This window comes from Aotus nancymaae, unplaced genomic scaffold, assembly GCF_030222135.1.
Source record: "Aotus nancymaae isolate 86718 unplaced genomic scaffold, 86718_ANA_hifiasm-v0.15.2.pri h1tg000022l_1, whole genome shotgun sequence".
In the NCBI taxonomy this organism is placed as follows: Eukaryota; Metazoa; Chordata; class Mammalia; order Primates; family Aotidae; genus Aotus; species Aotus nancymaae.
This window is the reverse complement of record NW_026988435.1, coordinates 4,722,652-4,734,649: the sequence shown is the minus strand read 5'-3', so window position 1 is coordinate 4,734,649 and position 11,998 is coordinate 4,722,652.

Genomic DNA, 11,998 nt, shown 5'->3' with positions numbered 1-11,998 from the left:
AAAATCCTATAATCCTTGAACATTCCTAAATCTGCATATTGTATTAGCAGTACTGTTCAATATTCAATATTTTAAAGGTTAATTTTGATATCATGTTCTGAAACAGGCACACAAGTGAGAAGAATAACAGCTTTGCATTTAACTTTCTGAAGTATCATTGAGAAACATTCAACTTCTCTCAGCATTGGGGATATATTACAAGGTAAGCAATGATTGTTTCATTTTCACTCTCCCTAAATACAGAAACAATCTCTCTGTTCTTGAACTTTCATTGCCTTGAAACTCAAAAAAAAAAAAAAAAAAAAAAATTGCCTTCAAGCCCTTTTACTTCTATTTCAGCTCTTGCTACACACTGCAAAGGATTTAGCTGGCTTATTTTCTCAGTTATACTATGGATCCTCCAAATCACAAGATCCAAGAATAAGAGTTTTCTTCTTTATGGACATAAAAGTATTTTATATGTAAAACCATGAGGAGAGTATTTTACATTATCAGTGCAGGTATTCATAAATAAAATTTTAGTTATGGCATCATGGACCTCTTTAAAATCCTTTTACTATTGTTTTTACACCTTAAAAAGTATTAATGTAGGAGCCAAATGATCTTGCTTTTGTAAAAATCATAAAAAGAGTAATATAAGTTTTCCAGAGCTCAATGTGTTCCTTAAAATCAAAGTTTTATAGGCATAATTTACAAACCCACATCTAGACCAGCTCTCTAGACTGATCCTTGCTTTACCTTCAAGTCAGAGAAAACTTTTAGGTCACGGGATGCTAATCTTACCGTAAACTAGTACCAAATCTCTAGGTGAGGAGGGACTTTTCCTTAGAATTTCAGGAAATATATGTTTAATCATGTTTATTTATCATTAAAGAAATGGCTATTCTCAACCACAAACACAACCTTAGAGACAAGTGTTGCAGTCTTACAACTATATGGGTCCATTCATTGTCTTTCATTTGCTTAACAATTGTGTGTTGAACACTTACTATCTTCAAGGTACTTTCTAGGTGCTTTGCATATATTAGAGAACAAAATAGACAAGTTCCCTGCTCTCAAAGATGTTAAAGTTTAGGGGAGAGGCAATAATCAATGAATGAAATGAAGAAAGCAGATTATATACCATGTAAGAACAGGGTAGATGATAAGTGAAACAATACTTGTAGTGAAGAGGGAGACCCAGGCTTCTCAGATTAACTTCCCCTTTGACTATCATGCTGCATTTCAGTAGAAGAAAAGGTTGACCGACTGGCACCTCCGGTTTTACCTTCCTATAGGTGACAGGCTAGGCCTTGGGGAAACTCTCCAGAAGGCACTATTTTTACTTAAAACAAGATCAAACCAGAAACCTTTTCACATGTGAGTCCTAAAACTGTAAATTGGAACCCTTTCATATGTGATTCCTGAAACTGTAAACAGAAACCTTTTCACATGTGAGTCCTAAAACTATGAACCTAAGAATCTTTCACCTGTAATATCTAAAGTGTAAGCCTATATAAAGGCTGAACCTCCCTTTGTTAGACGAGCTAGGTTTTGGACAAATTATTGCCCAGGCTCCCGGCCGTAATAATAACAATAAACCCCTCTTCCTCCTGCATTCGGTGTTCAAGAGATCTGTTTCCCGCGGCTGCTCCTGCTACAGTAGATTAGAGCAAATGGGTGGCTGTGTCTCTAGCAATGTTATTATTTAAATGAGACTTCTCTAAGAAGATGACATTTGGTATGAGCAAGAAGGAGGCATATCCATCAGGAAATAGAAGATTATTAAGATATTGCAAAGGATGTAAGTAAGAAGCATGTCTATTGTGGTTGATACTCTCTAAGAAGATGGGTGTAACTGCAAAAGAATGGGAGAAGTGTGCAGGGGGTGGGGAAAGGGATAGCAAGAAATAAAGTAGCCAAGTCATACATTTCCTTAGAAAATATTTTAAGGGCCGGGTGCAGTGGCTCACGCCTGTAATCCCAGCAACTTGGGAGGCCAAGGCGGGTGGATCACGAGGTCAAGAGATCGAGACCATCCTGGTCAATGTGGTGAAACCCCATCTCTACTAAAAATACAAAAAATTAGCAGAGCATGGTGGCATGTGCCTGTAATCCCAGCTACTCAGGAGGCTGAGGCAGGAGAATTGCCTGAACCCAGGAGGCGGAGGTTGCGGTGAGTCGAGATTGCGCCATTGTACTCCAGCCTGGGTAACAAGAGCGAAACTCCATCTCAAAAAAAAAAAAAAAAAAATTTTAAGGACTTTGTTATTACTTTAAGTGATTCAAGGAAACAGTGCAAAGATTTAAGCAAAGGGGTGACAGAATATAACTTACATATTCAAAAGATCATACTGGCTGCCATATGAGAATATGAGGGCAAGGATGAAATTCTTTTAAATTGTAATTTTCATAAAAAAAGGAATTTTAAAAATTATTCTAAAAAGTATTTTTACTTTTCAAATAGATTTAAGTCTAGAATGTCAATCCCAGAATGAATAATATGACTGAATATTTATCTGTACCTATGATTACAATGAAAAATTATGTATCTATACACATGAGGTCATAAGGTCTTTTTTTAAATAGGCAGTTAGCTTATAGTATTGTCATTCATCTCAGTGAATGCCAAGTAAAAGCACAATCTCATATTTGGCTTTCTGTGTTATTATTTTACTTATTTTTTTATTCTATACAATTCAATCTTATTGTTGTACAGTCTGTAAGTTTGACAGTGCAGTATTCAAAAACCATAGATGAAATTAAGATGTAGAACACTTCCTTAATTGCCCTCTATAAAAGTTCTATGCTGTCTCTGTAGTCACTTACACTTACTCCAAATCACTCACTTCTTCTCCACTGTCACACTTTTGTCTTGATGAATGTCACCGAAATGGAACCATATAATCCCTATGAGCTTGAGCCTGGCTTGTTTCACACAGTATAGTGGATCTGAGATTTATTCATGCTGTGCGTGTCAGTTCATTGTGTTATATTGCTGACTAGTATTTCATTATATGGATGTTACTTAATTTGTTTATTCATTTACTTGTTAAAGAACATTTGGCATGTTTTCACTTTTGAGTTATTAAAGGACCAGATTTTCCCCATTGAAGTTTATTTGAAGCTTTGTAAAAATAAATTACCACACAGATTAAAAAGGAAAATAAAAAAGATTACTCTCACTAGCGAAATGACCATGCAAGGGGTAGCCTGGAAAAACAGGAAACTTTTGAATAATAATAATTTTACTCTAGCCAAACACTATAGAAAAATAGTTGTCTTTATTCCATACACACAGCAAAAGGCTAAATGAAAATACTAGAAGTTCACTCTCACAAGACAGTAATGAGGCTTCACAGTACTCCCAGGGGTAATGCCAGAAAAGGCCAGACAGGGAGCCAGAACTTTCATTATCACTGGCTAATAACAGGACCTCCCTCCCACTATGCTGCAGTTCTTTGGAGACCACATGAGTCACTTAGAGACCTACCCTCATCTAGCAGCAATAAGGCATCCTTCCCACTCTGTGCTGGGAATCTCAGAGGAGTCCTAGTGGATAGTTAGGACTTTCAAAATCGCCTGGTAACAAGTTGTAACAAAGTCACTCCAGCCACAGAGTCAGTAAAGACCATGTGAGCAGCTGGCAATTCCATCTTAGGCTATCAGTAATAAGAAGCTCCCTCTCAGGTGTCAAAGGAGGCCACCTCCCAAGAATGTGCCATCCAGTCTTCTCCTGACATAGCACTGTCAGAGAAAGCCAATTAAAACAGAATAGTAAATAAAATTGACAATCTCCTTACATGATGTGAAAATACTCGTGATTCAATAAAAAATCATTTATCACACTGAAAACCAGATTTCAAACTAAGTTAAAGAAAATAATAATAGTAGATGCCAACACTGAGATGACAAAGATATCAGAATTATCCAACTAATACTTCAGATCAGTGATGATAAAAATATTTCAATGAACAATTTTGAACATACTTGAAACAAAATGAAAAAAATATAAAGACTTAACAAAGAAATAGAATGTCTCAACAAAAAAGTAAAAGACAACAACAGAAACAACAGAAGAATGAAATGAAAGACTTAGACCTGCAATGGTGTACAATATCCAAAATAAAATTTCAGTGGAGGGGCACAAAATTGATAAGATGTACGGACAAAGGAAAGAATCAATGAATTGAAAGAGGACAATTAAACATACACATCATAATGGAATAAAAAAAATTAACAGGACATTACAGACCTGTTTATCACAAAAGATCTAATATTCATGTTATCAGAATTTCCAAAGTAAAGAAGAAGGAAGCTGAAGCTGAAAAATTACTTGAAGATATAATGGCTGAGAATTTAAAAAAATCTGTCGAGACATAAGCTTACAGCTTTCAGAAGCTGAAAAATCTGCAAATATATTAAAAACAAAGACATCTATGCCAAAATACATCTTAATCACACTTCTTACAACATAAGACAAGGAAAAAGAAACCAATCTTGAAAGCAATCAGAAAGAAGTATGTCATACTTTGGGGAAAAAAGTTATCTGAATGACAGGTTTTTCACAGAAGCCACAGAGGTGAGAAGAAAGAAACACAATCGTGTCAATGATGAAAGAAAACAATTGTCAATCCACAATCCTACATCTAGGGAAAATATTCTTTGAGAATAAAGAGAAACAAAAACATTCTCCGAAGAAGAAAAAGAAAAAGAATTTGTCATCAGCAGATTTGCCCTAAAGAATGACTAACAGAAATTCGCTAAGTAGAAAAGAAATGTTGGGAGAAGTAATGTTTTGACATCAGATGAGAACAAAATACATGGTAAGCAAAAATTGGGAAAAAATATAGTAAGTTTTCTTATGTTCTTTAAGTTTTTTAAGTTAGGGTTGATGGTTAAAACAAAAATTATAATACTAACTGATATGGTTTAAATATATGTACACGAAAATATTTAAGTCTATTATAAGCAGAGAATAAAGAAATGTAAAGAGAAGTAAGGTTTATATTCTCTGCTTAAATTTTATTACCTAAATTTCTTGGATGTTAGAAGACATATAAGCTTTGTAATTTTGAATTATTGCATAAGGGTAACCTGCAATGTGAACTATTTTGGAGATAACAAGTTAAAAGAACATAGACAGATATATGATTTTTTTATATACCCTTTATGATGGCTAATTTTATTGTCAACCTGCCTGAGCCACAGTGTCCAGACATGTAGTAAACATTATCCTGGATGGTATTATGATAGTGTTTTTTGGATAAGATTAACATTTAAATTGTCAGTTTGAGTAAAGCAGATTACCTTCCAGAATGTGTGTGAGCTTCATTCAATCAGTTGAAGACCTTATTAGAAAGACTTACCTCTTATAAACAAGAAGAGATTCTTCCAGGAGATTGCTTTGGACTCCAGTGCAGCTCTTCCAGGAGTCTCCGTGCGTGTGTGTGTGTGTGTGTGTGTGTGTGTGTGTGTGTGTGTTTGTTTGTATGAGACTAATATACCCCTTGCTGATTTTATGTCTACTTCTTCTATTAACTGTTGACAGAGGGGTGTGGATGTTTTCAACTGCAATTTTAAATGTGCTTAAGATTCAGTTTTATCAATTTTGCTTTACATATGTTACATCTCTGTTGTTTGGTGCATACTCATTTAGAATCACTGCACAATCTTGGTGTATTGCCTCTTTTACCATTATAAAATGATATGTAAATACTTTCTGCTTCTCTTTACGTGTTATCTTATTCCAGAGTGACTTAGGACAGCCACAGACTCCATTTTTGAGGTACCTACTATGATATTCCATATCTTAGACTACAACAAAAGACTTCCAATAAATTTAAATAGTTAAAATCATCCAGAGTCTGTTCTCAAAATAAAATGTAACCCAACTAGAAATAAGTAACAATTTTTTTCTTAATTATGAAGAATCAGAAAAAAAATGCATTTGTAAAAAATTTATAAGTCAAAGAGGAATCAAAAATACATTTAACTGAGTAAAAATGAAAATGTAACATTAATAGTTGTAGAACATAGCTAAAACACTAATGGGTGGTCAACTTGTAACACTAAATCTGTGCATTAGGATGAAGATATCCCAAATAACTACTCTCAATTGCCACCTCAAAATCTAGAAAAAGAAAAGTTAAACCCATAACTAGCTGAATGAAAGAAATAATAAACATAAAAACAGAAATCAATGAAATTGAAGACGGAAAACTAATATGGAAACTCAGTGATATAAACAGTTGGTAGTTTGAAAATAATAAAAAAATTGATAGACTTTTAGTTAGACTAACAAAGAAAGAGAAAATGCATTTGCTAATATTAGGAATGAAAAGGGGCATGTCAGTAGAAATGCTGGGGGTACGACAAGGATAAAAATATAACATTATAAAAACAAGTCTACAAACATAAATTTGACATTTTAGATGAACTAGACCAGTTACTTATAAAATTAAGCTACTGGAACTCACCAAATATGAAACACATAATTTAAATATTATATAAACACAGTTCAAAAAGCAAACAAAACAAAAACTCCAGACTAATACTACTCATAGAAGCAAAAATTTTTGTAACATTAGCAAATAGAAATCGGCATTATATAAATAGAATTATATACCATGAGCAAGTGAGTTCATTTTGGAGATGTAAGACTTCCAATATTTGCAAGCAATTAATTTAATCTATCAAATTAACAAGCTAAAGAAAGAAAACCAGATGGTCATATCGATTAATGAAGAAAAAGCATTCAACAAAATTCGACATATATTCATGACAGAAACTCAAAAAAATAGGAGTTACAGGAGCACTAGCTCAAAGACGAGGACCAAAGAAAGTGTGTCCACTTTTATTCAAAGCAAGCATGGCCACTCTTATTCAAAATAGTGTTGGAAGTTCTGCCAGTGCAATATAGCAATAAAAGCAAGTAAAAGACACACAGTGCAGTGAACTGAGATTGTGTCACAGCACTCTAATCTGGGTGGCAAAGTGAGACTCTGGCTTAAAAAAAAATCAGAAATAGAGAAACAAAAGTCTTTATTTGTAGATGACATGATTGTCTATGTAGACAATAATAAGGAATCCTTAAAAGAAAGAACACCTAGAAATGTCAGGTAAGTTCAAAAATTGCAAAGTAAAATATACAAAATCAACTGTATTTCTACACACTATCAATGATCAAGTAGAAAATAAAATTTAAAAACCAATATTATAATTTGCATTTATAATTATAATTACAGCTACTTCAAATACAATGAAATATATGTGTAAAACTAACAGAAAATGTATAGGATCTGTATGCCAAAAAAATACACAACAACAATGAAGGAAATCAGAGAAGATTTAGATAAATGAAAAGGGATACCTTGTTTATGAATTGGAAAACTCAAAGTATAAATATGTCACTTCTCTTCAAATTAGTACCTGGGTTTAATATAATTAATATAGAAATTTCTACAAAAGTTTTATATGCATATAAGATGAAATTATTCTAAAATGTATATGGAAAGGTCAAGTAATGAGAACAGATAAAACAAATTTGAAAAAGACTTACACATGAAGAATGAGTCCATCCAATTTCAAAACTTAATAGGCAGCTACAGGAATCAAAACTGTGTAATGTTGATGGAAAGATAGGTGCAATTTAATGGAACAGAAAATAGATAACCCAGAAAAAATAAACTCTCACAAAATGTTTTTAAAGCAATTGAACAATCATAGAAAAAACAAACAAGCAAAAATGATTAATCCATCTACCTAAATAAACATTACACCTAATTAAAAAAATTAATTCAAAAATGAATTATAAACTTATATGTTAAGTGAGAAATTACAAAACATTTGGAAAAGTAAATCTTAGGAAAATATCTGACAGGTATTATGCTAAGCAAAAGTTTTTTAAACCTGACACACTAACAGTGAAGGAAATATTGATAAATTGAGCTTCATCAAAATTGAAAACTTTGCTCTGTGAAAGACTTACCTTCTTAATTTTAGCAACAACAACAAAAAATAATGAAATCACAGGCATATCTTTGGAATCAAAGATCAAAGATGTCTACTTGACCTCAAAATCAGAACACATAGATAAAACGTTAATAAGTTATACCTCATCAAAATTAAATTTTTTTGTCATGTGACTTTATTAAGATAATGATAAGACAAGCTGGAAACTAGGAAAAAGTATTTGAAAACCACATATTCAACAAAAAGTAACATGTAGAATATGTAAAAAACTCTCCAAAATAAACATTCTAAAAAAGAACCAGCAATTGAATTAGAAAGGGGAAGGAAAAGACATTTCATTAAAGAGATTACACAGACGGCAAGCAATGTTTTACATCACGAGCTCTTAGGAAACTGTAAATTACAACCACAATGAGATATTACTACACATGTATCAGAATAGCTAAAATTAAAAATGCAAAAGTAGTGACAACACCAATTGCTGGAGATGATTCAGAGAAACTGGATTACTAATACATTGCTGTTAGGAATATAAAATTATGTCACGACTAAAAGAACTAGAGGAGCAAGATCAAATTTAAAAGCTAGCAGAAGGCAAGAAATACATAAGATCAAAGCAGAACTGAAGGAGATAGAGACACAAAATAACCCTAAAAAAATCAATAAATCCAGGAGCTGGTCTGTTTTTTTAAAAGATCAACAAAATAGATAGACTGCTAGCCAGACTAATAAAAAAAGAAAAGAGAGAGGAATCAAATAGATGCAATAAAAGATCATAAAGGAAATATCACCACAATCCCACAGAAATACAAACTACCATCAGAGATTACTACAAACACCTCTATGCAAATAAACCAGTAATCTAAAAGAAATGGATAAATTCCTGAACACTTACACCCTCCCAAGACTAAACCAGGAAAAAGCTGAATCCCTGAATAGACTAATAACCATATCTGAAATTGAAGCAGCAATTAGTAGCCTACCAACCAATAAAAGGTCTGAAATTGAGGCAGCAATTAATAGCTTACCAACCAATAAGAATCACAGGACCAGATGGGTTCACAGCCAAATTCTACCAGATGTACAAAGAGGATCTGATACCATTCCTTCTGAAACCGTTCCAAACAATACAAAAAGAGGAAATCCTCCCTAACTCATTTTATGAGACCATCATCATCCTGGTACTAAAACGTGGCAGTAACACAATTAAGAAACAAAGTTTTAGGCCAATATTAATGATGAACATTGATGCGAAAATCCTCAATAAAATACTGCAAACAGAATCCAACAGCACACAAAAAGCTTATTCATCATGATTCAAGTTGGCTTCATCCCGGGGATGCAAACCTGGTTCAACATAAACAAATCTAAAAATATAACCTATCACATAAGCAAAACCAAGGATAAATAAACAAACAAACAATCACATAAACAAAACTGACTAGCCATATGCAGAAAGCTAAACCCTTCCTTAAGCCTTATACAAAAATTAACCCCAGGTGGATTAAAGATCTAAACATAAGACCGAACACCCTAGAAGAAAGATTAAAGATTTAAGCATAAGACCTAATACCCTAGAAGAAAACCTAAGCAATACCATTAAGTACAGAGACATGGGAAAGGACTTCCATGACTAAAGAACCAAAGGCTATAGAAACAACAGCCAAAATTGCCAAATGGGATCTAATTAAACTTAAGAGATTCTGCACAGCAAAAGAAACTATCATTACAGTGAACTGGCAAGCAATAGAATGGGGGGTGGGGAACCACGTGATTATCTCAATAGATGCAGAGAATGCCTCTGACAAAATTCAATAGTGCTTTACGCTAAAAACTTTCAATAAGCTAGTATGGATGGAATGTATCTCAAAATAATAAAAGCTCTTTATGACAAACCCACAGCCAACATCATACTGAATGGACAAAAACTGGAAGAATTCCCTTTGAAAACTGGCACAAGACAAACATGCCCTGTCTCATCACTCCTATTCAACATAGTATTGGAAGTTCTGACCAGGGCATCAGGAAAGAAAATGAAATAAAGGATATTCAATTAGGAAAAGAGGAAGTCAAATTATCTCTGTTTGCAGATGACATGATTGTATATTTGAGGAACCCATCATCTCAGCCCAAAATCTCCTTAAGCTGATCAGCAACTTCAGCAAAGTCTCAGGATACAAAATCAATGGGCAAAAATCACAAACATTTCTATACACCAATAACAAACAAACAGAGTGAAATCATGAGTGAACTCCCATTCACAATTACTATGAAGAGAATAAAATACCTAGGAATATAACTAGCAGGGGATGTGAGGAAGCTCTTCAAAGGAGAACTACAAACCACTGCTCAAGGAAATAAGAGAGGACACAAACAAATGGAAAAAAATCCATGCTCATGGTTAGGAAGAATCAATATCATAAAAATGGCCATACTGCCCAAAGTAATTTATAGATTCAATGCCATCCCCATAAAGCTACCATTGATTTTCTTCACAGAATTGAAAAAAAATCACCTTAAACTTCATATGGAACCAAAAAAGAGCCTGAATAGCAAAGACAATACTAAGCGAGGAAAAAAAAAAAAAAGCTGGAAACATCACACTACCTGACTTCAAACTATACTACATGGCCACAGTAATCAAAACAGCATAGTACTGGTACCAAACATAGACCAATGGAACAGAACAGAGGCCTCAGAAATAATGCCACACATCTACAACCATCTGATCTTTGACAAATCTGACTGAAGCAAGCAATGGGGAAAGGAGTTCCTATTTAATAAATGGTGTTGGGAAAACTTCCTAGCCATATGCAGAAAGCTGAAACCTTCCTTATATCTTATACAAAAATTAACTCCAGGTGGATTAAAGACTTAAACATAAGACCTAACACCATAAAAACCCCAGAAGAAAACCTAGGCAAAACCATTCAGGACATAGGCATGGGAAAGGACTTCTCATGACTAAAGCACCAAAAGCAACGGCACCATCAGCCAAAATTGACAAATGGGATCTGATTAAACTTAAGAGCTTCTGCACAGCAAAACAAACTATGATTAGAGTGAACCAGCAATCAACATATTGGTAAAAAAAATTTGCAATCTACCCATCTAACAAAGGGCTAATATCTAGAATCTACAAAGAACTTAAACAAATTTACAAGAAAAAAACAACCCCATCAAAAAGTGAGTGACGTATATGAACAGACACTTTTCAAAAGAAGATATTTATGCAGCCAACAAACATATTTAAAAATGTTCACCATCACTGGTCATTAGAGAAACACAAATCAAAACCACACTGAGATACCATCTCACACCAGTTAGAATGACAATCATTAAAAAATCAGGAGACAACATATGCTGGAGAGGATGTGGAAAAATAGGAACATTTTTACACTGTTGATGGGAGTGTAAATTAGTTCAACAATTGTGGAAGACAGTGTGGAATTCCTCAAGGATCTAGAAACAGAAATTGCATTTGACCCAGCAATTCCATTACTGGGTATATACCCAAAGGATTATAAATCATTCTATTATAAAGACACATGCACACTTATGTTTATTGTGGCACTGTTCACAATAGCAAAGACTTGGAGCCAACCCAAATGCCCATCAATGATAGATCAGATAAAGAAAATGTGGCACATATACACCATGGAATATTGTGCAGCTATAAAAAAGGGTGAGTTCATGTCCTTTGCAGGAACATGGATGAAGCTGGAAACCATCATTCTCAGCAAACTGACACAAGAACAGAAAACCAAACACTGCATGTTCTCACTCATAAGTGGGTGTTGAATAATGAGAACACATGGACACAGGGAGGGGAACATCACACTGGGGCTGTCAGGGGTGTGTGGCTAAGGGAGGGATAGCAGGGAGTGGGAGGATTGAGGAGGAATAGCATTAGGAGAAATAACTAATGTAGATGATGGTGTGATGGATGCAGCTAACCACCATGGCACATGTATACCTATGTAACAAATCTGCACGTTCTGCACCTGTACCCAAGAACTTAAAGTATAGTAAATAAATTAATTAA